At 37.2% G+C, this 25,773-nt stretch overlaps 1 long non-coding RNA gene across 5 annotated transcripts in view; it reads left to right on the forward strand.

Annotated features, from left to right (window-relative positions):
* LOC122224408 overlaps nt 1-5,200 on the forward strand; it is a 92,730-nt gene extending 87,530 nt beyond the window's left edge. For all 5 annotated transcript variants that reach the window (XR_006204763.1, XR_006204762.1, XR_006204766.1 and 2 more), the window contains 2 exons: nt 865-922; nt 4,964-5,200. This is a non-coding gene — a long non-coding RNA (uncharacterized LOC122224408). The remainder of the gene's footprint in view (nt 1-864; nt 923-4,963) is intronic.
* Nucleotides 5,201-25,773: the final 20,573 nt, after the last annotated feature.

The following is a 25,773-nucleotide window of genomic DNA, read 5'->3' on the forward strand; positions in this document are numbered from 1 at the left end:
AGGTAGAGGAATCTTTATAGGGGGTGGCAAGGGCTAATGTAGGGCTGCACAATTTCCTTGCGGAACCTTATTTTCTTTCCCCAATGGTTCTTTGCCCAGGGGGCCTGGTGAGGGCAATTCCCCAACAGACAATTCCCCAGGTACTTTTATTAAAGCCAAACTACATAAAAGCGGGAGTACAAGAAGCTTCACTGTCGTTGGGCTGCCCTGCAGTCCCGATGCGTCCACCGCCTGGGCCCTGCCATCAGGCTGGTTGGATAGCTCGGCTTCCAGCAGAATTATTTCTTAAAAAGCACAATGTATTTATTTTTTTTATCATCACTTATTTATTACTAGTAACTATAGTAATGATTTAATCCAGAAGAAACATTTAACACTTAGAACTTTAAGATCATAGAAAATAAAAAGTTAAATTTCAATTTATATACATATTTTTGCTCAGAAAAATATAACAGGATGATGAATAAATTACTTTTATTCAGAAAAATATGATAGGATGATAAATAAATTACTTTTAAACATATGTTATATTAGAATAAAATTTTGTGTGGTAAAGGAATGGAAATATGTGTTCAAAGAGGAAAGAGAAATTACATGAAATGTCTGTCCATTAAAGAAGATCTCCTCCTCCTCCTTCTTCTCCTTCTTCTTCTTCCCCTTCTCCTCCTCCTTCTCCTCCTCCTCCTCTTCCTCCTCCTTGTCCTCTTCCTCCTTCTCCTCTTTCTTCTTCTTTGCTTTTGATGACTATGGTGTATATCAAAATCCTATTTTATTTAGATAACATTAGATGCATTAAGTTATACATATTTTTATTTTAAAAGATCAGTACTTACACTATGTCCAAAATTATGTTCTTTGAAACAGGTTAGAAGTAGCTGAGGAAGTTATTTTTCAACACCATTTTAGGCACAAATAAGAAAAGGTAAGAACACCCACAAGTTAATATTAACTATCTTGGTACAATGGAGAGAAGGGAAGAGATGGCTGAATTATGCAAACACTATTTAATTATATGAGGGTTATTTTGGTAATCTTACAATCCAGTCATAGCCCCTTAGTTCCATCTTTAATTATGTTTCAATTTACTGAAAAATTGTTTTCATACCATGGTTAATAGTTACTTCTTAAAAAGCACAATGTATTTACTTCTTTATCATAACTTATTTACTACTAGTAACTATAGTAATGATTTAATCCAGAAGAAACATTTAACATGTGTCTTCTCTAATTAGTTCAGGCTAATATTGTATGTTGAACATCATGCCACTTAAAAAAAAAAAATCATAGAGTCAGTAAGGTAGATGGGATCATTATTCTTAGTTCTTTGTATGCCTCCATGTACCTGAATTTTACCTTTACATTCTTTGCTGTGTGACTTTGCAATTCTTCCCACTAGAGATGGGTTATATTATCTGAAAGTTATTTTGACTAATAAAGTGAGTTGAAGGGACAGTGTGACAGTTCTTGTTCCAAGAGATAACACCATCCCTGTGTGCTCCTGTGATCTCTTTATAAGAAGGACATGCACCCATGCTGGTCCAAAGAGACTGAGGAAACATGTAAAACAGACCTGAACCCAAGGAGAAGCACAGAGCCAAGACCAGGCAACCTACAGCTTAAGGCAAAATTGCTCCAGCCCATGCAGACTCATAAGCTTGTTATAAATCTCTGAATTTTAGGGAGGAGTGTTAGGCAGCATTATTGTGATAATAATTGACTAATGCAGTGGGGTTTATATATCTTTCATTTAGCATGTGTGTGTGTCTTGCATATCTGTATGGCTACGTATTTTGGTCCAGCACTTCTTTATTGGTGCATTAGAGTGATAGTCAGGCATCCTTCATAATATATGAGTTTTTTGAGAGTGAAAAAAGAGAGGCTTGATAACATGATGAATTGGTAGACATCACCTTAATCAAGTGATCTGAGTTAACATCACCAGTAATGAGAAATTTTGACATTATGGAGTCCCTCATGTAATGCACCAAGAAGGACATAACTTTTGTGGTATTCTTGCCAAAAATATATCACCTCAGTCTAATTATGAGAGATATCAGACACACCAAACTGAGTTTACAAAATAACCAATTCAGCACTCTCAGAAGTATTAAAGTTGTGAAAAACGAAGAAAAGCTGGGCAACTGTCACAGATTAGAACAGACTAAGAAGATATGATAGCTAAACAAAATGTGGGATCCTGGATGAAATCCTGGACCACAGAAAGGACATCAGTGGGTATGCTAGCAATATTTGAATAAGGGCTATATTATAGTTCATAGTATTTTATCAATGTTAATTTCCTGGATTTGATCATTCTACTATAGTTATATAAGGTGTTACCATTAGAGGAAGCTGAGTAAAAAATATATGGGAACTCTGTGCTATTTTAGCTTTGTGGTATCTAAAATTACTTCAAAATAAAATTTAAAAAAAATCAAGAATGAGACCAATTATCTTCAGTGACACATTTTAAGAAAAATATAAGGTTTCCATTAGGATAATATTTTCCAGATCCCATACTACTTAAATAAGAATCCCTGAGGTAGGAACTGGGTATCAGTGTCTTAAAAGTTCCATTGCTGATCCCAATGTGCAGCTGGGTTTAATAGCCAATGTTACGGAGAATGAACAGACAAATGAATACCAATGCACCCACCACCCACTTTAAAAAATACTCGGTTTTAAGAAATACAGAATGGGCTCCTTCTGGATCCCACTGCATTTTGCCTGAAAGTATTTCCATCCTGATTATGGTTTTCCTCATTCTCCTGATTTTCTTCATAGTTAACCAAATATGCATGTATCCTAAAAACATATAGTTTTACTTTTACATTTTAACTTAATATAAGTAGAATCAACTGTGTGTATATACAGGAAGCTTGCTTAACATTATGTCTATGAAATGTATAGAGTGTTTTAACTCATGTAGCTGTAGTTTACTTTCAATAATGTGAATATTCTATTATATCATCATATTGTACTTTTTTTTTCATTCTATTTGAGGACATATGGGCAGTTTCTAATGTTTTGCCATTATATGCAATCCTGCTATGAGCGTTTTCATAGTCTTCTTGTGCCCACATGCAAGAGTATCTCCAGGGAACATGGCCAGGAAGTAGAAATGCTGAGTCATAGGGCACATCCATTACAGCTTTTCCAGATGATGCCAAATTGATTTCAAAGTGAACACACCAATTCAGACTCCCATCAGCAGTGTATAATATTGCTTATTGCTCCACATCCTTGGCAGTGCTTACTTTTTTTTTTTTTCAGTATGGTAGGTACAAAATTATGTTACATTACGGTTTTAATTTACCTTGCTCAGATTACTAGTGAGGTTGTGCTTCTTTTCATTTTCTTATTGGCTGTTAATTTGTGACATGTCTATATGCCTTCAAAGATGTTCAGGATATGCCACCCCAAAATATGTCAGTTTGGCATAAGAGATATTTTGAGCTAAAGGCAACTGAAAACCAACAGATACAGGAACAGTTCTCTGCCCTTCCCTTTACTGCCTAAAAGCATGGTGTAAATTTCCCATTATGAAAGTGTCCCCACTTCTCCTGTACCAGGAAGAGGAAAATAACTCTTGTCAATGGAGATGAAGAGCTAGCACCAAGATGAGGTTACATAAACAAACCCCTTACTAAAATAAGATAGCCCTTATCTTTCATTGGCTTTCCTAGACTTTTGCATGATTTATTGTCCCTCAAAGTCAAAACATCCCCCTACACCTTTCCTCCATTTTTCTCATGAGTTGTTAGGTATTTTTTACTTATTTACATTTTCTGGATTCTAATCCTTCTGATCCTTTGTTGGGATTATATGTGCATGCCAAGTATCTTCTTCCAGCTTGTAGGTTGATTTTTCATTTTCTTTATGGGGTTTTTTTGGTGAGCAGAGTTTTAAAATTATAATATAATATAATTGATTGATCTTTTCCTTTAAATTATTTTTATCTTTTTCCTGTTTTAAATGGTGAAATATTAAAGTTTAGAACTAGATAGGGATGCTATCTATCACTGTAATTTTTATTATCTTAAATCATCTAATAAATTCAGTAAGATTTTAAAAAGTGAAGAAACTGGCATATATGCCTGAAAAGAAAAGATAAAATTATCTGTTTGGGCTGATTATAAGATTTATGCCTGGAGATCCCAAAGATTCTAGTAAGAAACAAACAAACAAACAAACAAACAAACCTACTGGAATCAATGAAAGTATTAATATGGTAGTTGGATTCAGGATAAATATACAAAAGCTGCAAAAATCAATGTTTTCACAATTCCAGAAATAAACTTCTAGAAATTAAAGTGGGCAAATAGTCTAGTCCCAGTAGTTGACAAAGACTGTAAAATATTTAGGGATAAATTTAGTAGTAAGTAGCATTAGTTGAGCATTTGCTTTGTGTGATGTACTGTTCCAGACCAATGCATTGCTATTGTAGGTGCTGGAGCCCAAGATTAGGCATCTGGCTCCAGTGTCATGCTCCTAGCTCTCTTACTTCCTCTTCATCGGTGTTAACATAGTCTCATTCTCCTCATTTACTTATACCTCTTCCTACTCCTCCCCTATAACCAGTTTGTCTAGATTCTTGTTCATCCTCCTTATATTTGTTTTGGTCAAGGAGCAGATATGTGTGTGTTTTCTTATATACCCTTCTTTCTCACTTTAAGGGGAGCATACTATAGATATTCTTTCGGACTTTTTGTCACTTAACTACATGTTTTAGAAATCTCTCCATACTGGTTTATAGAGATCTTGCTCATTCTTTTGTACAGTTGCATAGTCCTCCATCTTGTGGATGTGGCAATGGTTGATTCAACCACTCTCCCATGTATGGCATTTAGGTTATTTCCAATATTTCACAATTATAGTCAAATATTCAATAATGTGCATGCATATATTTGTATACTTTAATTGTGTTTAATTCAGGCATACCTCATTTTATTGTGCTTTGCAGATACTGCGTTTTATACAAATGGAAGTTTTGCATCAAGTTTTGAGTCAAGCAAGTCTATTGGTGCCATTGTTCCAGTAGCATTTGTTCATGTTGTGTCTCTGTGTCACATTTTGGTAATTTTCACAATCTTTCAAACTTTTTTATTGTTACTGTATTTGTTGTGGTGATCTGTGATAAGTGATAACTGAAATCTCAGTGTTGGTTAGCATTTTTTAGCAATAAAGTATTTTTTATTGATGTCATGTACATTTTTTAGACCCAAAGCTATTACACATTTAATGGGGTGTAGCATAATGTAAATATAACTTTATATGTACTAGGAAACCAAAAAATTCATTTGATTCATGTTATTGTTACAGTCTAAAACTAAAGCCACAATACTTCTGAGGTATGCTTGTACTTTAACCAGGGAGGTTTTTGTCTCTATATATTTGTAAAATATATTTATCTCTATATATTTGCATACAGTTACCAGTTTTTAGTGAAAATTTAAAAGTGTTTATCCTCTGCTTATCTTTAAATGACTTTCTACTCCCTGCAGTATTTAGTTTAATCCTTTAAGACCATACAAGACACTTTTCTTGTAAAGTATTTCACATTCATTTGTCTGATTGTATCCCTTTATCATTTAAAGTTGTTTTTGTCAATATATATACACGTGTGAATATATATACACATGTATATACACACGTGTGTGTATATATATATATATATATATATATATAGAGAGAGAGAGAGAGAGAGAGAGAGAGATGCCCCAAAATATGCTGTTTAACTTCTATAATTTATCAATTTTAACAAATGTATATCACGTTGTATGTAATGTTTTCAGTATCAGCTTTTTCATTCAAATGGAACATTACTAGGATTCTTCCATATTCATGTGTGCAATTTTTTGAATTTATCATTTTTTAAAGTTTTTTTTTTTTTAAGTTTATTTATTTATTTTGAGAGAGAGAGAGTGTGCAGGTGCATGTGTGCACTCTGAGGGTAGAGAGAAGGAGAGACAGAATCCCAAGCAGGTTCCAGGCCATCAGCACAGAGCCAACGTGGGGCTCAAACTCATGAACCATGAGATCATGACCTCAGCCGAGATCAAGAGACTGAACCACCCAGGTGCCCTGATATGTACAATTTTATTTATTCATTTTCACCACTATATGATATTTTCTATCTATTCATTATCTTGTTGAAGAGCATTTAGGTGCTTTGTGTGTTTGTTTTTACTCTGATAAGCAATAATATAGCAAGCATTCCTGTACTTGGGTCCTGGTATATATAATTCTTTTAGGTATATAGCTGGGAGTAGAGTTACTTCTCTCAAAAATGCCTAAATCGACTTCTATCCTTTCTATGTTTAAGACATCTGTTGACTTATATCCTCTCCAATATTTGACATTATATTTGACAGTCAGATTGGTAGAAAATGGCATGCCATTATGGTCTTGATTGTGGTCCTGATTACTGTTGAAGTCGAATATCTCTTCATTTTTATTGAACTGGTATTTCTTTGGGTATAAACCTGTTCTTGATCTTTGTCCAGTTTATTTCTAGTGAGTTGGTCCTTCCTTCATTTATAGTTGTTCTTTTTATAGTCTTGATACTAATCCTTTGATCACTTATGTATGTTGAATGTATATTCTTTGAGTTTATGTCTTGACTTTGCATTTTATTTAAGGTGTTTTTGATGAATACACATTATGAATTTAAAAAAATTTTTTTAACTTTATTTATTTATTTCAAGACAGATAGAGACACCATGACCAGAGGAAGGGCAGAGAGAGAGGGAGAGAGAGAATCCCAAGCAGGCTTTGTGCTGCCAGCACAGAGCCAGATGCAGGGGTCAAACTCACAAAATTGTGAGATCATGACTTGAGCTGAAACCAAAAGTCAGACACTTAACTGACTGAGCCACCCAGGTGGCCCCACATTCTGAATTTTATATGGGCAGACTTTTCATGCCCTCTAGGTTTAATATTTGTTTGTGTCTTAAGAACTTATTTACGCCAAAGCCAGAAACATACTTATCCATATTTTCTACTAAAAGTTTTAGAATTTTACTTTTGATTTTCAAGCCCTTAATCTCTCTATGGTTGATTTTTATCATGGTGTGAATTAGTGCTCCAACTCCTTTTTTTTTTTTTTTTTATGGATAATTATTTATCCAGCTCAATTACTTGAATAGTCCCTCTTTTCCCCACTGACTTACCATGCTTCACTTCCATACATCAAAATTCTCCCACCCCCACACACCACACATTGTTTTAATTACTATATCTCTATAATAAATAGAAGTTGAGCAAGTTTCACTCTTTTGTTCTTCTTGAATGTCTGATTATTAGTAAGAATGCAATATGACTGTTTAAAAGCAGAAGTGATTGTGTTTGTAGACATGAGCCCACTGGTTGAAAGTGTTCAAACTGCTATAACTATCAGCCATGTTTCTCAACTGGGGTGCAGGAATGCAAAAGCACCTGACTCTACAAACAAAACAGGTTCCAAACGAAACAGGTTCAACCAGTCACCACTGACAATATCCAAAGGCAGAGGGAGAGAGAGAGAGAGAGAGAGAGAGAGGTGATAATGATGTGGGAAACAAAGGCAGAAAGAACTGTAGATAATATTAAATCTACATATAACCCAACCATTTACAGATCCTTGAGATAGACAGAGTATGACATTCTTCCAGGAACTCCCAACTCTCTTAATGTTAATGCTATGTGCTTGAGGGAAAAACAGCCTTAGCTTGACAATAACCAGGCCTCTAGAATCTTGTGAGTCTTCTTTAGCATATGAAAGCCCTTTTGGAAACTTCCTTTGTTTTTACCTCCCCCAATTCCCAAGTATATGATCAGTCACTCCTCACAACCCCAGTGCAGCTCTTTCTGCCCCTGAGTCCTGTCCCCATGCTTTAATAAAACCACCTTTTTTTGTGCCAAAACCATCTCAGGAATTCTTTCTTAGCCATCAGCTCCACATACCAGCACTTCAAAGCGCGTCAGTAACACAAGAAATTTATTTCAGTGAAGCCAAAACCAGGAAGACAATGGACTAACTTCTCAAAGACTGTCTCGGAAATGCTGAAAATACTTCTAGGTTTATATAAGGAAAATGTGGGATGAAGGTAGGTGGGTACCTGCAGGTAGGCATTAAGGTCAGGTTGATTGTTGTCTGGGAGTCAACTACAGAGGTCTTGCTGGCTTGGGGCAGTTGCTATTGCTTGAGGGAGTAGGTTTTTGTTTTTTTGTGTTTGTTTGTTTGTTTGTTTTTTGCTTCAGAGATAAGCTGGAAAGTAGAACTTAATGAATAGAAAGTACAGATGGAGGTAAAAATGGAGGTAGTTCAAGTCCTCTTTTAGTCTTGCTAAAAGAACCATGAGCATTGGTTAACTCACGGAGTAGGTTAAGAAGTCATTTAAAGAAGTTTCTCTTGTACTCACTTTTATTATAACATGTATTGCATTATATTTCAAGATTTTGTTTATATGTCTTTCTTTTTTACTAGGCTGAGATCCATGAAAACCCATATGTATTATATTCTTTCTCATGTTTCCAGATGTCTGGAACTTGCTTAGCAAATAATAAATGCTTAACTCATATTTGTTGATTGGAATACATAGATTTGGATCTACCAAAAAGAATCCTCAGAAAGTCACTGGGACTTTGAGAGATCAGGGCAAGTCAGGACAGAAGATATGCCTTGATGATGCCACAAACTTAACCTAAATCACTGGGTTTCGGGACAGCCAATTGCCAAATAAAAACATATTGTGAGAGTAGGTTGGTGGTTCTACTATACACCACCAAATAATCAGATTGCCCCAGTACCTAAGACTGGAAAATGTCATATTACTGAGATATGGAACAAACTCACAAAATAGAGGCGTGGAAAGTGTGGCCCTAAACATTAGGGTGGCCACAATGGAGGAAAAATGAAATATTCAATAATCTCACAAAACATTGGTACTTCTGACATATCCCCAGGATATCAAGGTGCTCATTACTCCCCTATCCTAGGATCACAAGTGACAAATTTGAATGAAATTAAATGTTTTGGTACCTACTGAATTATCTACTTACTACACACTGTAGAATAGGAAGTTCAGTTGTATGGAAGTCATTATTACATGTGCTCTGTGCTCTTTAAACACACTGTATTAGGATTCTTTATCTCAGGGCCCAGGGTTCATTGACTGCTTCGAAGAATGAAGAAGAGGTGGACACAGAATAAAATGAGCAGCGGGCAAAGGTTTATTAGAGTATAAGATCAGAAAGTAAGAATGGTATGAAAGCTCTCTTTACAGAGAGGGGGCATTCGAAACTGAATACCCCCAACTATAGGCAAAGGACTTTGTTTTCTAGGGTTTTGGTTGGCCCCCTACCCTTCTCCCTTGATCCTTCTCAGGTTCTACCCTTATTGACTGGATACCTCTAGGTGCTGGGTTGTCCATTCCTGATTGGCTCAATTCCACTATGTGAGGAGTCAGACTATGGTCGTACTATCCTTCATATAACATAAGTTTTATGGTTTGCTTATTTTAGTTAGGTATTTTGTTTGTCAAATTCCTGAGGGGAACCTGAGGGGGAGTAAATGGTGTCTGTTACATTCCTAAGAGGAACCTTACACCTGAGGGGGTTTGCTGTGGTCAGCCACTCCCAGTGTTGTTCCAAAATATGTGTTTTTCCCCCACCCAGGGTCCTCAGGTCCTAACCTTTCCCTCTCTGCCTGTTTTATCCTATCTTTCCCTTCATAACACCAGCCACTGACTTTAATATTCAGAGTTCAGCAGCCCTTTTCATAGAAACTTATAGTATAATTATCACTATATTTTTCATATTAATTATTTTTTCTAAAAAATAAGTTTTAATGTTGTCGCCTGAAATTTTGTATGTATACGTACATTTGTTAAATTTCTGTGATTTCCTTTGAAGTGCCTTTCTTTACCTTTACATCAGACAATTCTCTGTGGAGACCCACTTAGATCCCCAGAGTTGGTATGAAGATTAAACTGAAGACATTTGAGATATAGCAGATGAGAAAGAAGTCTTTTCAGAGTTTCCCTTATCGGACTAATAGGCAGAGAGTGAAGCTGCCATAAATTCCCTCTTCAGGAAAGCCTCACTTCTAGAGAGAAGACTGACTGCTCACAGGGGGATGAGAAATTACATAAACAAACATTATCACAAACTGTCTTACCTTCCATTTGTTTCCATTAAAGTCCATTTGCTCTTTGAAACTCTCTCTTATCCCATTCCCTTATTAAATTGGTATGTAAACCCTTATCCCTAGCTATTCAAGGAGCTTCTTCATCTGAATGCTCCTACAGGTGTATGAATAAAATGTGTTTTCTTCTGTTAATCTGTCTATTATTAATTAATTTGCAGGTCCACGGCTATAAGACCTAAGTCAGTAGAGAAAAAGATTATCCTCCAAATATGTCTAAAATTGGTTAAAGTCAGTTATTGTTTTATTTACTGGCTTGGTTTTGAAGGAAGGATTCTATTTGTGCTACATATCAGAAGACAAAGAAGTAAATGTTCGTAAAAACATAGTGTCTCTGCTAGAAAGTCATTAAACTTTGGTTGATTTTCAGTCTGTTCCAAGGTGAGGCCAAAGAGAAAGGAAAAAGAAGAGAAGAGAGATAGGAAATGGCTTATCAGAGTAAAGTGTTGGGTGGGGTAGTTGAGAGGTGAACAGGGAACTTGGCTGTTCAGGTTTTTTCACAGATAGTTTTCCCATTCCTCGGCCTTTAAGATTATTGTGGCATCTGGTCTTACTGCCAGTTATTTCTGTGGAAGAAGAAAAACTTTCCTCTACCCTCTTAAGTTCTGTAGCTACAGTATGCAAATTAAATTGGCAAAGAAAGAAAACAGAAGGAAAAGCATAAAAATTCTTATTGATGTTAATGTTTTCAATTTTACATGCATGAGAGCAAGTTCACAGAAAAGAAGTGAAATCTTGAAAAGGCAAGCTGGAGAGCTTATACACCATTTTGACAAAGGTCAATAAATTGTAGAAAGTACTAGATAAAGGAAAGGAGGCTTTTAGAGAAGGTAAATATGTGGGGAAATTTATGGAAGATAAGGACTTTTTTAGCAAGATTTCTTTGTATAGACGCCTCTCAATGCCAACTTTCCATCTTCATGGCCTTAGAACTCTCCTGGAAAGGGGATTTACGGCTGTCATCATTTTTCAGAAGTTTCTGCTTTTAATCAGATAAGGGAATCTCCAAGAAGACTTTTTTCTGCATCTGTTGATTCTCAATTTACTTCAGTTTGAAATAATACATATTTTGGCGTATTTTGGGTAGCATATTCTGATCTCCTTCATTTCTTCGGGCCTTCCCATTACCATCTTTTCCATTTTTCTGTGACATCAAAGCAAGTAACATGTCCATAATTGTTTCCTAGCCTGCAAAGAAAAAAAATGGACTAAGATTACTTCCAGCTCTAAATTTCTATGATTCTATGAGCTAGCTAATACAAGACACTTCAAACTGTTCCAGTCATAACTTTCCCCAAAGTTACCAATATATATTTAAACTTTACATTGTCTGAAATCAAGGCCCTTCTGAAGATGGTTTTCAGAGAGTGATTCTAAAATTTTTTGGTCTCAGAGTACCCTTTTTCAGATCCTACCCTTCCACATTACTTCAGTTTCATAGCAATTAATAATAATAATAATAATAGGCAATAATATTGATGTTTAATAGTTGTACCTTAAATATATTTTCTCATTTAACCTTCAGGATAATCCCATGAAGGGTGGCATTAATGTTATTTCTTTTTGTAGCTTAAGAAACTGACATAGAGAGGCTAAGTGCCTTGTTCAAGATCAAACAGCTATAAGTGATGAATCTGGGATTCAAACCCAGTTACTGACTACAGAGCTGTGCATTTATCCTTTAAATTATATAGCACTCAAGTCAACTTTTAAATACTTCCCTTTTTTTTAGAACAAACTCTACATCAATACATTTTTATAAAAGAGCCCCATTGTATACAACTGTCTTAAAGAAAACATGAAGCACTTCTCAACCTTTGGTAGGGCAAAGATATTTCTTGTGTATCCTTCCAAACCTTTACACTTAGCAAAAATTTTGCTTCAGTGGAAAACCCCATTATCTATAGCTCACTTTCTTTGGTTAGCTGATTCTAAGAGAGCTATTTTATAACTCTGTAAGTTTGTTAGCCATGTTAAATAATATTGATTAATACATCAAAGCATTAAAAACATTGCAAAATAATGCTTGCCTGTGGATATGCAAATGGAGTCTGTTCAAGTGGAGGACAACCCACTTGCTCCACCCCAAACCAATTTTGCTTTCATTTGCACATTAATTTTAACATTCCTTTTTTTTTAAATATGAAATTTATTGTCAAATTGGTTTCCATACAACACCCAGTGCTCATCCCAAAAGGTGTCTCAATGCCCATCACCCACTTTCCCCTCCCTCCCACCCCACATCAACCCTCAGTTTATTCTCAGTTGTTAAGAGTCTCTTATGGTTTGCCTCCTTCCCTCTCTGTAACCATTTTCCCCCCTTGCCCTCCCCCACTTAACTTCTGTTAAGTTTCTCAGGATCCACATAAGAGTGAAAACATATGGTGTCTGTCTTTCTCTGCCTGACTTATTTCACTTAGCATAACACTCTCCAGTTTCATCCATGTTGCTACAAATGTCCAGATTTCATTTTTTCTCATTGCCAAGTAGTATTCCATTGTATATATAAACCACAACTTCTTTACCCATTCATCAGTTGCTGGACATTTAGGCTCTTTCCATAATTTGGCTATTGTTGAGAGTGCTACTATAAACATTGGGGTACAAGTGCCCCTATGCATCAACATTCCTGTATACCTTCGGTAAATTCCTAGCAGTGCTATTGCTGGGTCATAGGATAGATCTATTTTTAATTTTTTGAGGAACCTCCACACTGCTTTCCAGAGCGGCTGCACCAATTTGCATTCCCACCAACAGTGCAAGAGGGTTCCCGTTTCTCCACATCCTCTCCAGCATCTATAGTCTCCTGATTTGTTCATTTTAGCCACTCTCACCAGCATGAGGTGGTATCTCAGTATGGTTTGGATTTGTATTTCCCTGTTTAGGAGTGACATTCAGCATCTTTTCATGTGCCTGTTGGTCATCTGGATGTCTTGTTTAGAGAAGTGTCTAGTCATGTCTTCTGCCCTTTTCTTCACTGGATTATTTGTTTTTTGGGTGTGGAGTTTGGTGAGTTCTTTATGGATTTTGGATACTAGCCCTTTGTCCGATATGTCATTTGCAAATATCTTTTCGCATTCTGTTGGTTGCCTTTTAGTTTTGTTGATTGTTTCCTTTGCTGTGCAGAAACTTTTTATCTTCATGAGGTCCCAATAGTTCATTTTTGCTTTTAATTCCCTTGCCTTTGGGGATGTGTCAAGTAAGAAATTGCTGTGGCAGAGGTCAGAGAGGTCTTTTCCTGCTTTCTCCTCTAGGGTTTTGATGGCTTCCTGTCTCACATTCAGGTCCTTCATCCATTTTGAGTTTATTTTTGTGAATGGTGTGAGAAAGTGGTCTAGTTTCAACTTTTTGCATGTTGCTGTCCAGTTCTCCCAGCACCATTTGTTAAAGAGACTTTCTTTTTTCCATTGGATATTCTTTCCTGCTTTGCCAAAGATTAGTTGGCCATACTTTTGTGGGTCTAGTTCTGGGGTTTCTATTCTATGCCATTGGTCTATGTGTCTGTTTTTGTGCCAAGACCATGCTGTCTTGATGATGACAGCTTTGTAGTAGAGGCTAAAGTCTGGGATTGTGATGCCTCCTGCTTTGGTCTTCTTCTTCAAAATTACTTTGGCTATTCGGGGCCTTTTGTGGTTCCATATGAATTTTAGGATTGTTTGTTCTAGCTTCGAGAAGAATGCTGGTGCAATTTTGATTGGAAATGCATTGAATGTGTAGATAGCTTTGGGTGGTATTGACATTTTGACAATATTTATTCTTCCAACCCATGAGCACGGAATGTTTTTCCATTTCTTAATATCTTCTTCAATTTCCTTCATAAGCTTTCTATGGTTTTCAGCATACAGATCTTTTACATCTTTGTTTAGATTTATCCCTAGGTATTTTATGCTTCTTGGTGCAATTGTGAATGGGATCAGTTTCTTTGTCTTTCTGTTGCTTCGTTATTAGTGTATAAGAATACAACTGATTTCTGTACATTGATTTTGTATCCTACGATTTTGCTATATTCGTGTATCAGTTCTAGCAGACTTTTGGTGGAGTCTATCGGACTTTCCATGTATAATATCATGTGATCTGCAAAAAGTGAAAGCTTAACTTCGTCTTTGCCAATTTGATGCCTTTGATTTCCTTTTGTTGTCTGATTGCTGATGCTAGAACTTCCAGCACTATGTTAAACAACAGCGGTGAGAGTGGGCATCCCTGTCGTGTTCCTGATCTCAGGGAAAAAGCTCTCAGTTTTTCCCCACTGAGGGTGATGTTAGCTGTGGGCTTTTCAGAAATGGCTTTTATGATGTTTAAGTATGTTCCTTCTATCCCGACTTTCTCGAGGGTTTTTATTAAGAAACGGTGCTGAATTTTGTCAAATACCTTTTCTGAATCGATTGACAGGATCCTATGGTTCTTATCTTTTCTTTTATTAATGTGATGTATCACGTTGATTGATTTACAAATGTTGAACCAGCCCTGCATCCCAGGAATGGATCCCACTTAATCATGGTGAATAATTCTTTTTGTATGCTGTTGAATTCGATTTGCTAGTACCTTATTGAGAATTTTTGCATCCATATTCATCAGGGATATTGGCCTGTAGTTCTCTTTTTTTACTGGGTCTCTGTCTGGTTTAGGAATCAAAGTAATACTGGCTTCATAGAATGAGTCTGGAAGTTTTCCTTCCCTTTCTATTTTTTGGAATAGCTTGAGAAGGATAGGTATTATTTCTGCTTTAAACGTCTGGTAGAACTCCCCTGGGAAGCCATCTGGTCCTGGACTCTTATTTGTCAGGAGATTTTTGATAACTGATTCAATTTCTTTGCTTGTCATGGGTCTGTTCAAGCTTTCTATTGCCTCCTGATTGAGTTTTGGAAGTGTGTGGGTGCTTAGGAATTTGTCCATTTCTTCCAGGTTGTCCAGTTTGTTGGCATATAGTTTTTCATAGTATTCCCTGATAATTGCTTGTATCTCTGAGGGATTGGTTGTAATAATTCCATTTTCATTCATGATTGTATCTATTTGGGTCATCTCCCTTTTCTTTTTGAGAAGCCTGGCTAGAGGTTTGTCAATTTTGTTTATTTTCTCAAAAAACCAACTCTTGGTTTCATTGATCTGCTCTACAGTTTTTTTAGATTCTATATTGTTTATTTCTGCTCTGATCTTTATTATTTCTCTTCTTCTGCTGGGTTTAAGGTGTCTTTGCTGTTCTGCTTTTATTTCCTTTAGGTGTTCTGTTAGATTTTGTATTTGGGCTATTTCTTGTTTCTTGAGATAGGCCTGGATTGCAATGTATTTTCCTCTCAGGACTGCCTTCGCTGTATCCCAAAGCGTTTGGATTGTTGTATTTTCATTTTCTTTTGTTTCCATATATTTTTTAATTTCTTCTCTAATTGCCTGGTTGACCCATTCATTCTTTAGTAGGGTGTTCTTTAACCTCCATGCTTTTGGAGGATTTCCAGACTTTTTCCTGTGGTTGATTTCAAGCTTCATAGCATTGTGGTCTGAAAGTATGCATGGTATGATCTCAATTCTTGTATACTTATGTAGGGCTGTTTTGTGACCCAGAATGTGATCTATCTTGGAGAATGTTCCATGTGCACTCAAGAAGAAAGTATATTCTGTTGCTTTGGGATGCAAAGTTCTAAATATATCTGTCAAGTCCATCTGATCCAATGTATCATTCAGGGCCCTTGTTTCTTTATTGACCGTGTGTGTCTAGATGATCTGTCCATTGTTGTAAGTGGGGTGTTAAAGTCCCCTGCAATTACCCCCATCTTATCAATACGGTTGCTTATGTTTGTGAGTAATTGTTTTATATATTTGCGGGCTCCAGTATTTGGCGCATAGACATTTATAATTGTTAGCTCTTCCTGATGGATAGACCCTGTAATTATTATGTAATGCCCTTCTTCATCTCTTGTTACAGCCTTTAATTTAAAATCTAGTTTGTCTGATATAAGTATGGCTACTCCAGCTCTCTTTTGACTTTCAGTAGCATGATAAATAGTTCTCCATCCCCTCACTTTCAATCTGAAGGTGTCCTCAGGTCTAAAATGAGTCTCTTGTAGACAGCAAATAGATGCATCTTGTTTTTTTTATCCATTCTGATACCCTATGTCTTTTGGTTGGCGCATTTAGTCCATTTACATTCAGTGTTATTATAGAAAGATATGGGTTTAGAGTCATTGTGATGTCTGTACGTTTCATGCTTGTAGCGATGTCTCTGGTACTTTGTCTCACAGGATCCCCTTTAGGATCTTGTAGGGCTGGTTTAGGGGTGATGAATTCCTTCAGTTTTTGTTTGTTTGGGAAAACCTTTATCTCTCATTCTACTCTGAATGACAGACTTGCTGGGTAAAGGATTCTTGGGTGCATATTTTTTCTGTTCATCATATTGAAGATTTCATGCCATTCCTTTCTGGCCTGCCAAGTTTCAGTAGAAAGATCCGTCACGAGTCTTATCAGTGTCCCTTTATATGTTAGAGCACGTTTATCCCTAGCTGCTTTCAGAATTTTCTCTTTATCCTTGTATTTTGCCAGTTTCACTGTGATATGTTGTGCAGAAGATCGATTCAAGTTACATCTGAAGGGAGTTCTCTGTGCTTCTTGGATTTCAATGCCTTTTTCCTTCCCCAGATCAGGGAAGTTCTCAGCTATTATTTCTTCAAGTACACCTTCAGTACCTTTCCCTCTCTCTTCCTCCTCTGGAATACCAATTATGTGTAGATTATTTCTCTTTAGTGCATCACTTAGTTCTCTAATTTTCCCCTCATACTCCTGGATTTTTTTTATCTCTCTTTTTCTCAGCTTTTCTTTTTGCATAATTTTGTCTTCTAGTTCACCTATTCTCTCTTCTGCCTCTTCAATCCGATCTGTGATTGTCTCCATTTTATTTTGCAGTTCATTTATAGCATTTTTTAGCTCCTCCTGGCTGTTCCTTAGTCCCTTGATCTCTGTAGCAATAGATTCTCTGCTGTCCTCTATACTGTTTTCAAGCCCAGTGATTAATTTTATGACTATTATTCTAAATTCACTTTCTGTTATATTATTTAAATCCTTTCTGATCACTTCATTAGCTGTTGTTATTTCCTGGAGATTCTTTTGAGGGGAATTCTTCCGTTTCGCCGTTTTGGATATTCCCTGGAGTGGTGTGGAACTGCAGGGCACCTCCCCTGTGCTGTCTTGAATAACTTGCATGGGTGGGCGGGGCCACAGTCAGACTGGTGTGTACCTTCTCTTCCCCTCTCCTAAGAGCGGGATTCACTGAGGGGTGGCATGGCCCATCTGGGCTACTTGCACACTGCCAGGCTTGTGCTGGGGATCTGGCATATTAGCTGGGGTGGATTGGCAAGGTGTACAGGGGCAGGAGGGGCAGGCTCAGCTTGCTTTTCCTTCGGTGATCTGCTTCAGGAGGGGCCCTGCGGCACCAGGAGGGAGTCAGACCCACTGCCGGAGGGATGGATCCGCAGAAGCACAGTGTTGGGTGTTTGCGCAGTGCAAGTAATTTCCCTGGCAGAAACTGGTTCCCTTTGGGAGTATGGCTGGGGAATGGGTGAGGGAGATGGCGCTGACCAGTGCCTTTGTTCCCCGCCAAGCTGAGCTCTGTGGTCCAGGGCTCAACACTCTCCCTCCCGTTGTCTTCCAGCCCTCCTGCTCTCTGAGCAGAGCTGTTAGCTTATAACCTTCCAGATGTTAAGTCCCGCTTGCTGTCCGAACACACTCTATCCGGCCCCTCCACTTTTGCCAGCCAGACTCGGGGCTCTGCTTGGCCAGCGGGCTGCCCCTCTGCCCCGGCTCCCTCCCGCCAGTCCGCGTAGCACGCACCGCCTCTCTGCCCTTCCTACCCTCTCCCGTGGGCCTCTTGTCTACATTTGGCTCTGGAGATTCCATTCTGCTAGACTTCTGGTGGTTTTCTGGGTTATTTAGGCAGGTGTAGGTGGAATCTAAGTGATTAGCAGGACGCGGTGAGCCCAGCGTCCTCCTACGCCGCCATCTTCTTCTCAAAACCACACTTTACCCCTTTTACTCCACTGTGGGATATATTTTCAAAATCCTTCTCTATCTCATTGGGTGGTATAGAGGATCAAAATATGCCATTCCCAAATATACTACTTTGGCATAATAATTATTTTAAGCTGAAGAAAATTGAGAAACATCAGATACCAAAAAAGTTCTCTGCCCACCCCCCCTTGCCTAAAAACATGCTTAGATTATTTTTTTAAGTTTTTATTTTTTATTATTTTTTTGAGTAAGCTCTATGCCCAAAGTAGAGCTTGAACTCACGACCCTGAGATCAAGAGTTGCACACTCTACTGAGCTAGGCAGGCACCCCTAAGTTTTCATTTAAATTCTAGTTAGTTAACATACAGTGTAGTACTAGTTTCAGTGTACAATATAGAGATTCAACATTTCCATGCAACACTTGGTGCTTATCACAAGTGCACTCCTTAATCTCCATCATCTGTTTAACCTATCCTCCTATCTCCCTCCTCTATGGTGACCATCTTGTGGCTCTCTGTAGTTTAGAATCTGTTTCTCGGTTTCCCTCTCTCTCTTCTTTTTTTTCTCCATGATCATTTGTTTTGTTTCTTAAATCACACATGTGAGTAAAATCATATGCTGTTTGTCTTTTTTTGACTGACTTATTTCACTTAGCATAGTACTCTCTAGATCCATTCATGTTGTCATAAAGGGCAAGATTTCATTCTTTTTTATGGCTGAGTAATATCACATCATTTATATATACATGTATATATATATATATACATATATATACATATACATATATGTGTGTATATATATATGTGTATATATATGTGTGTATATATATACACATATATATGTATGTATATATATACATATATATGTATATACATATTTGTATGTATATATATACATATATATGTATATACATATTTGTATGTATGTATGTATGTATATGTATATACATATACATATATGTGTGTGTATGTATATGTATATATACACACATACATATGTATATATGTGTGTATATATATGTATATACATATATACATATATATACACACATATATATACCACATCTTCATCCATTCATCAATTGATGGACATTTGGTCTGTTTCCATAATTTGGCTATTGTAGATAATGCTGCTATAAACATTGGGGTGCATGTATCCTTTTGAATTAGTATTTTTGCATTCTTTGGGTAAATACCTAGTAGTGCATTTGCTATATTGAAGGATAGTTCTATTTTTAACTTTTTGGGGAATCCCACACTGTTTTACACAGTAGCTGTTCCAGTGTGCATTCCCACCAATAATGCAAGAGCGTTTCTCTTTCTCTACATCCTCACCAACATCTGTTGTTTTCTATGTTGTTAATTTTAGCCATTCTGACAGGTGTGAGTTGATATCTCATTTTAGTTATGATTTGTACTTCCCTGATGATGAGTGATGTTGAACATATTTTCATGGGTCTGTTAGCCATCTGTATGTCTTCTTTGGAAAAACGAGACAGTCTTTTTCCCATTGGATATTCTTTCCTGTTTTGTTGAAGATTAATTGACCATATAATTGTGGGTTCATGTCTGGATTTTTTATTCTGTTCTATTGATCTGTGTCTATTTTTATGCCACTACCATACTATTTTGATTACTACAGCTCTGTGATATAACTTGAAGTCCATAATTGTGATGCTTCCAGCTTTGTTTTTCTTTTACAAGGTTGCTTTGGCATCAGGGTCTTTTGTGGTTCCATGCAAATTTTAGAGTTGTTTGGTCTAGCACTGAAAACACTCTCAGACTCGTAATCACTAGAGCTTTTTATTAGCCCAGAGATGGCACCAAGAGGAATCTACACAATAAACTTTACTAAAATAACCCTTATGTTTCTTATTTCTCCCTATATATTTACCTTCCCATAGTTTGCAACACTTGGAAGCCTAAAACCCTTCTTGCTTGTCTTGTCACTTCTCTACAAATTTATTGTTCTTTGTTAAGATGTTATGTAAGTCCAAATTACCCCCTTTGAATTACTCATCACTGAGCTTCTCGTGTATATGCACAATGCGCATGTTAACAAATTCTGTTGCTCATTTCTTATTAATTTGTCTTTTATCAGCCTAATTTGTAAGACACCAGGCAGAAAACCTTGGAAGGTAGAGGAAAAGTTTGTTTTCCTCCCCTGTCGTGCCTTTTCTTGTTCCTCTTGGCATCCCTCCCATCTCCATTTCATTGGTCCCATAGAGTAAATGAATAGAAATAGGCCCGGCAAAGTAGGCACTGGTGATGAGAGGCCCTTGGTAAATGGTTTTTGTTTTCTGGCAGCAACTGCACCTCAGTGTATGTGGAGTGATAGGATACATATAACAAAGATCTAGCACCAAGTGCTCTCTCCAACAGACTTGCTACACTACCACCCTTTAAGCAAAATGCTCCCAGAGATTGGAGTATTTAAGAGAGGTCAGGGTTATGGTAGCATGGTCAATAAAGCACATTCTGTGTCTTAGAGAGACCTGACAATCTTATATAAATGAGAAGCTGACAATAGAATCAGAGCCCTTAACCTCAGAGTGGAAATTTGAGTGCTGGAATTCCATAAGGATTTATTATTGCTACCAGCTGCTCCTGGGTGAATGACCAAATCAACATGCCAGCGACCTTTCTCTCTGTGACCTTGTGTGTGTGTGTGTGTGTGTGTGTGTGTCCATCCAATCTATTGGGGTTCCCAAGAGCTGCCTAAAAAAACCCACAAAAGCAAAAGGAGAAGAATCACAAATACTCAGTCTGTTCTGGTGGCTGGAAGAGACTAACAGGAAGTGATGTAGGAGAGTCATAAAGTCTAAATCACATCTCAGTGTGTAGATCTATGTTGTTAATGCTAAAGATTTTACTTATTTCATTAATTAAATGAGAAAAACCAAGAAGATGTTATGATCTATTCAAAGAAATCAAAGAACAACAAATTTATGTGGAATAAAGGAATGTTAAAATTGATTCTGGACCAACATGGCAGAGAAGTAGGGGGGGTGGCCCATACATCCCACATCTCTCAAACAAAGAAGTGTAGAAGCCAAAGGACTTTGAACACCAGAGCCTGGGAGGAAAAGAGACTGAATCTACTAGGAAGAAAATGGGAAAGTTGGAAAAAGAGAGGGCTACTCCAAGGAACAAATCAAAGCACACCTGATAGAGGGTACAAAGTATTACTTTGAGTGGGGTAATAAAATAACTAAAGTCACAACAACAGAGAGCAAGTAACAATCCCTGAAAAAACAGGGCCAGGCTCTGGACAGTGTATGACCCTCCTTTAATATAGCAGTGCTCGCAGGTGCAGAGTACACAAGCTTTTAATATGCATAAGGAACAGAAAACTAGCCAAAATGATGAAACAGAAGAATTCTCCTTAAAAGAAACTCCAGGAAGTAGTGACAGCTAACAAATTGAACAAAACTGATTTAGGCAATATAATGGAATAAGAATTTAGAATAATATTCATAAAATTAATCACTGGGCTTGAAAAAAGCAGAGGCTAGCAGAGAATCTATTGCTACAGAGATCAAGGGACTAAAAAGTAGTCATGATGAATTAAAAAACGCTATAAATGAGGTATAAAATAAAAACGGAGGCAGCCACAGCACGGACTGAAGAGGCAGAGGAGAGAATAGGTGAATTAGAAGATAAAATTATGGAAAAAGAGGAAGCTGAGAAAAAGATAAAAAAAAATCCAGGAGTATGAAGGGAGAATTAGAGAACTAAGTGATGCAATCAAATGGAACAGTATCCGTATCATAGGAATTCCAGAAGAAGAGAGAGAGAAAGGGGCTGAAGGTGTACTTGAACTAATCATAGCTGAGAACTTCCTTGATCTGGGGAAGGAAAAAGGCATTGAAATCCAAGAGGCACAGAGAACTCCCTTTAGACCTAACTTGAATCGATCTTCTGTACGACATATCATAGTGAAACTGGCAAAATACAAGGATAAAGAGAGAATTCTGAAAGCAGCTAGGGGTAAATGGGCCCTAACATACAAAGGTAGACACATAAAGGTCATAGCAGACCTATCTACTGATACTTGGCCAGCCATAAAGGAATGGCAAGAAATCTTCAATGTGATGAACAGAAAAAATATGCAGCCAAGAATCCTTTATCCAGCAAGTCTGTCATTCAGAGTAGAATGAGAGATAAAGGTTTTCCCAAACAAACAAAAACTGAAGGAATTCATCACCCCTAAACCAGCCTTACAAGAGATACTAAGGGGACTCTGTGAGTGAAATGTTGCAAGGACCACAAAGTACCAGAGACACCACTACAAGCATGAAACCTACAGACATCACAATGACTCTAAACCCATATCTTTCAGTAATAACACTGAATGTAAATGGACTAAATGCGCCAGCCAAAAGACATAGGGTATCAGAATGGATAAAAAAACAAGACCCATGTATTAACTGTCTACAAGAGACTCATTTTAGACCTGAGGACACCTTCAGATTGAAAGTGAGGGGATGGAGAACTATCTATCATGCTACTGGAACCCAAAAGAAAGCTGGAGTAGCCATACTTATATCAGACAAACTAGATTTTAAATTAAAGGCTGTAACAAGAGATGAAGAAGGGCAATATATAATAATACAGGGTCTATCCATCAGGAAGAGCTAACAATTATAAATGTCTATGCGCCAAATACTGGAGCCCCAAATATATAAAACAATTACTCACAAACATAAGCAACCTTATTGATAAGAATGTGGTAATTGTAGGGGACTTTAACACCCCACTTACAGCAATGGATAGATCATCTAGACACAAGGTCAATAAAGAAACAAGGGCCCTGAATGATACATTGGATCAGATGGACTTGACAGATATATTTAGAACTCTGCATCCCAAAGCAACAGAATATACTTTCTTCTTGAGTGCACATGGAACATTCTCCAAGATAGATCACATTCTGGGTCACAAAACAGCCCTACATAAGCATACAAGAATTGAGATCATACCATGCATACTTTCAGACCACGATGCTATGAAACTTGAAATCAACCACAGGAAAAAGTCTGGAAATCCTCCAAAAGCATGGAGGTTAAAGAACACCCTACTAAAGAATGAATGGGTCAACCAGGCAATTAGAGAAGAAATTTAAAAATATATGGAAACAAACGAAAATGAAAATACAACAATCCAAACACTTTGGGATACAGCGAAGGCTGTCCTGAGAGGAAAATACATTGCAATCCAGGCCTATCTCAAGAAACAAGAAAAAGCCCAAATACAAAATCTAACAGAACACCTAAAGGAAATAAAAGCAGAACAGCAAAGACACCTTAAACCCAGCAGAAGAAGAGAAATAATAAAGAGCAGAGCAGAAATAAACAATATAGAATCTAAAAAAACTGTAGAGCAGATCAATGAAACCAAGAGTTGGTTTTTTGAGAAAATAAACAAAATTGACAAACCTCTAGCCAGGCTTCTCAAAAAGAAAAGGGAGATGACCCAAATAGATACAATCATGAATGAAAATGGAATTATTACAACCAATCCCTCAGAGATACAAGCAATTATCAGGGAACACTATGAAACATTATATGCCAACAAACTGGACAACCTGGAAGAAATGGACAAATTCCTAAACACCCACACACTTCCCAAACTCAATTAGGAGGAAATAGCTTGAACAGACCCATAACCAGAGAAGAAGTTGAATCAGTTATCAAAAACCTCCCAACATATAAGAGTCCAGGACCAGATGGCTTCCCAGGGGAGTTCTACCAGACGTTTAAAGCAGAGATAATACCTATCCTTCTCAAGCTGTTTCAAAAAATAGAAAGGGAAGGAAAACTTCCAGACTCATTCTATGAAGCCAGTATTACTTTGATTCCTAAACCAGACAGAGACCCAGTAAAAAAGAACTACAGGCCAATATCCCTGATGAATATGGATGCAAAAATTCTCAGTAAGATACTAGCAAATTGAATTCAACAGCATATAAAAAGAATTATTCACCATGATCAAGTGGGATCCATTCCTGGGATGCAGGGCTGGTTCAACATTCGCAAATCAATCAACGTGATACATCACATTAATAAAAGATAAGAACCATAGGATCCTGTCAATCGATGCAGAAAAGGCATTTGACAAAATTCAGCATCCTTTCTTAATAAAAACCCTCGAGAAAGTTGGGATAGAAGGAACATACTTAAACATCATAAAAGCCATTTCTGAAAAGCCCACAGCTAACATCATCCTCCAAGGGGAAAAACTGAGAGCTTTCTCCCTGAGATCAGGAACACGACAGGGATGTCCACTCTCACTGCTGTTGTTTAACATAGTGCTGGAAGTTCTAGCATTAGCAATCAGACAACAAAAGGAAATCAAAGGCATCCAAATTGGCAAAGATGAAGTCAAGCTTTCGCTTTTTGCAGATGACATGATATTATACATGGAAAATCCGATAGACTCCACCAAAAGTCTGCTAGAACTGATACATGAATTCAGCAAAGTCGTAGGATACAAAATCAATGTACAGAAACCAGTTGCATTTTTATACACTAATAACAAAGCAACAGAAAGACAAATAAAGAAACTGATCCCATTCACAATTGCACCAAGAAGCATAAAATACCTAGGGATAAATCTAAACAAAGATGTAAAAGATCTGTATGCTGAAAACCATAGAAAGCTTATGAAGGAAATTGAAGATATAAAGAAATGGAAAAACATTCCGTGCTCATGGGTTGGAAGAATAAATATTGTCAAAATGTCAATACCACCCAAAGCTATCTACACATTCAATGCATTTCCAATCAAAATTGCACCAGCATTCTTCTCGAAGCTAGAACAAACAATCCTAAAATTCATATGGAACCACAAAAGGCCCCAAATAGCCAAAGTAATTTTGAAGAAGAAGACCAAAGCAGGAGGCATCACAATCCCAGACTTTAGCCTCTACTACAAAGCTGTCATCATCAAGACAGCATGGTCTTGGCACAAAAACAGACACATAGACCAATGGCATAGAATAGAAACCCCAGAACTAGACCCACAAAAGTATGGCCAACTAATCTTTGGCAAAGCAGGAAAGAATATCCAATGGAAAAAAGAAAGTCTCTTTAACAAATGGTGCTGGGAGAACTGGACAGCAACATGCAAAAGGTTGAAACTAGACCACTTTCTCACACCATTCACAAAAATAAACTCAAAATGGATAAAGGACCTGAATGTGAGACAGGAAACCATCAAAACCCTAGAGGAGAAAGCAGGAAAAGACCTCTCTGACCTCAGCCGCAGCAATGTCTTACTTGACACATCCCCAAAGGCAAGGGAATTAAAAGCAAAAATGAACTATTGGGACCTCATGAAGATAAGAAGCTTCTGCACAGCAAAAGAAACAATCAACAAAACTAAAAGGCAACCAACGGAATGCGAAAAGATATTTGCAAATGACATATCGGACAAAGGGCTAGTATCCAAAATCTATAAAGAGCTCACCAAACTCCACACCGAAAAACAAACAACCCAGTGAAGAAATGGGCAGAAAGCATGAATAGACACCTCTCTAAAGAAGACATCCGGATGGCCAATAGGCACATGAAAAAATGCTCAATGTCACTCATC

The sequence above is a fragment of the Panthera leo genome, chromosome B4 (assembly GCF_018350215.1).
Source record: "Panthera leo isolate Ple1 chromosome B4, P.leo_Ple1_pat1.1, whole genome shotgun sequence".
In the NCBI taxonomy this organism is placed as follows: domain Eukaryota; kingdom Metazoa; phylum Chordata; class Mammalia; order Carnivora; family Felidae; genus Panthera; species Panthera leo.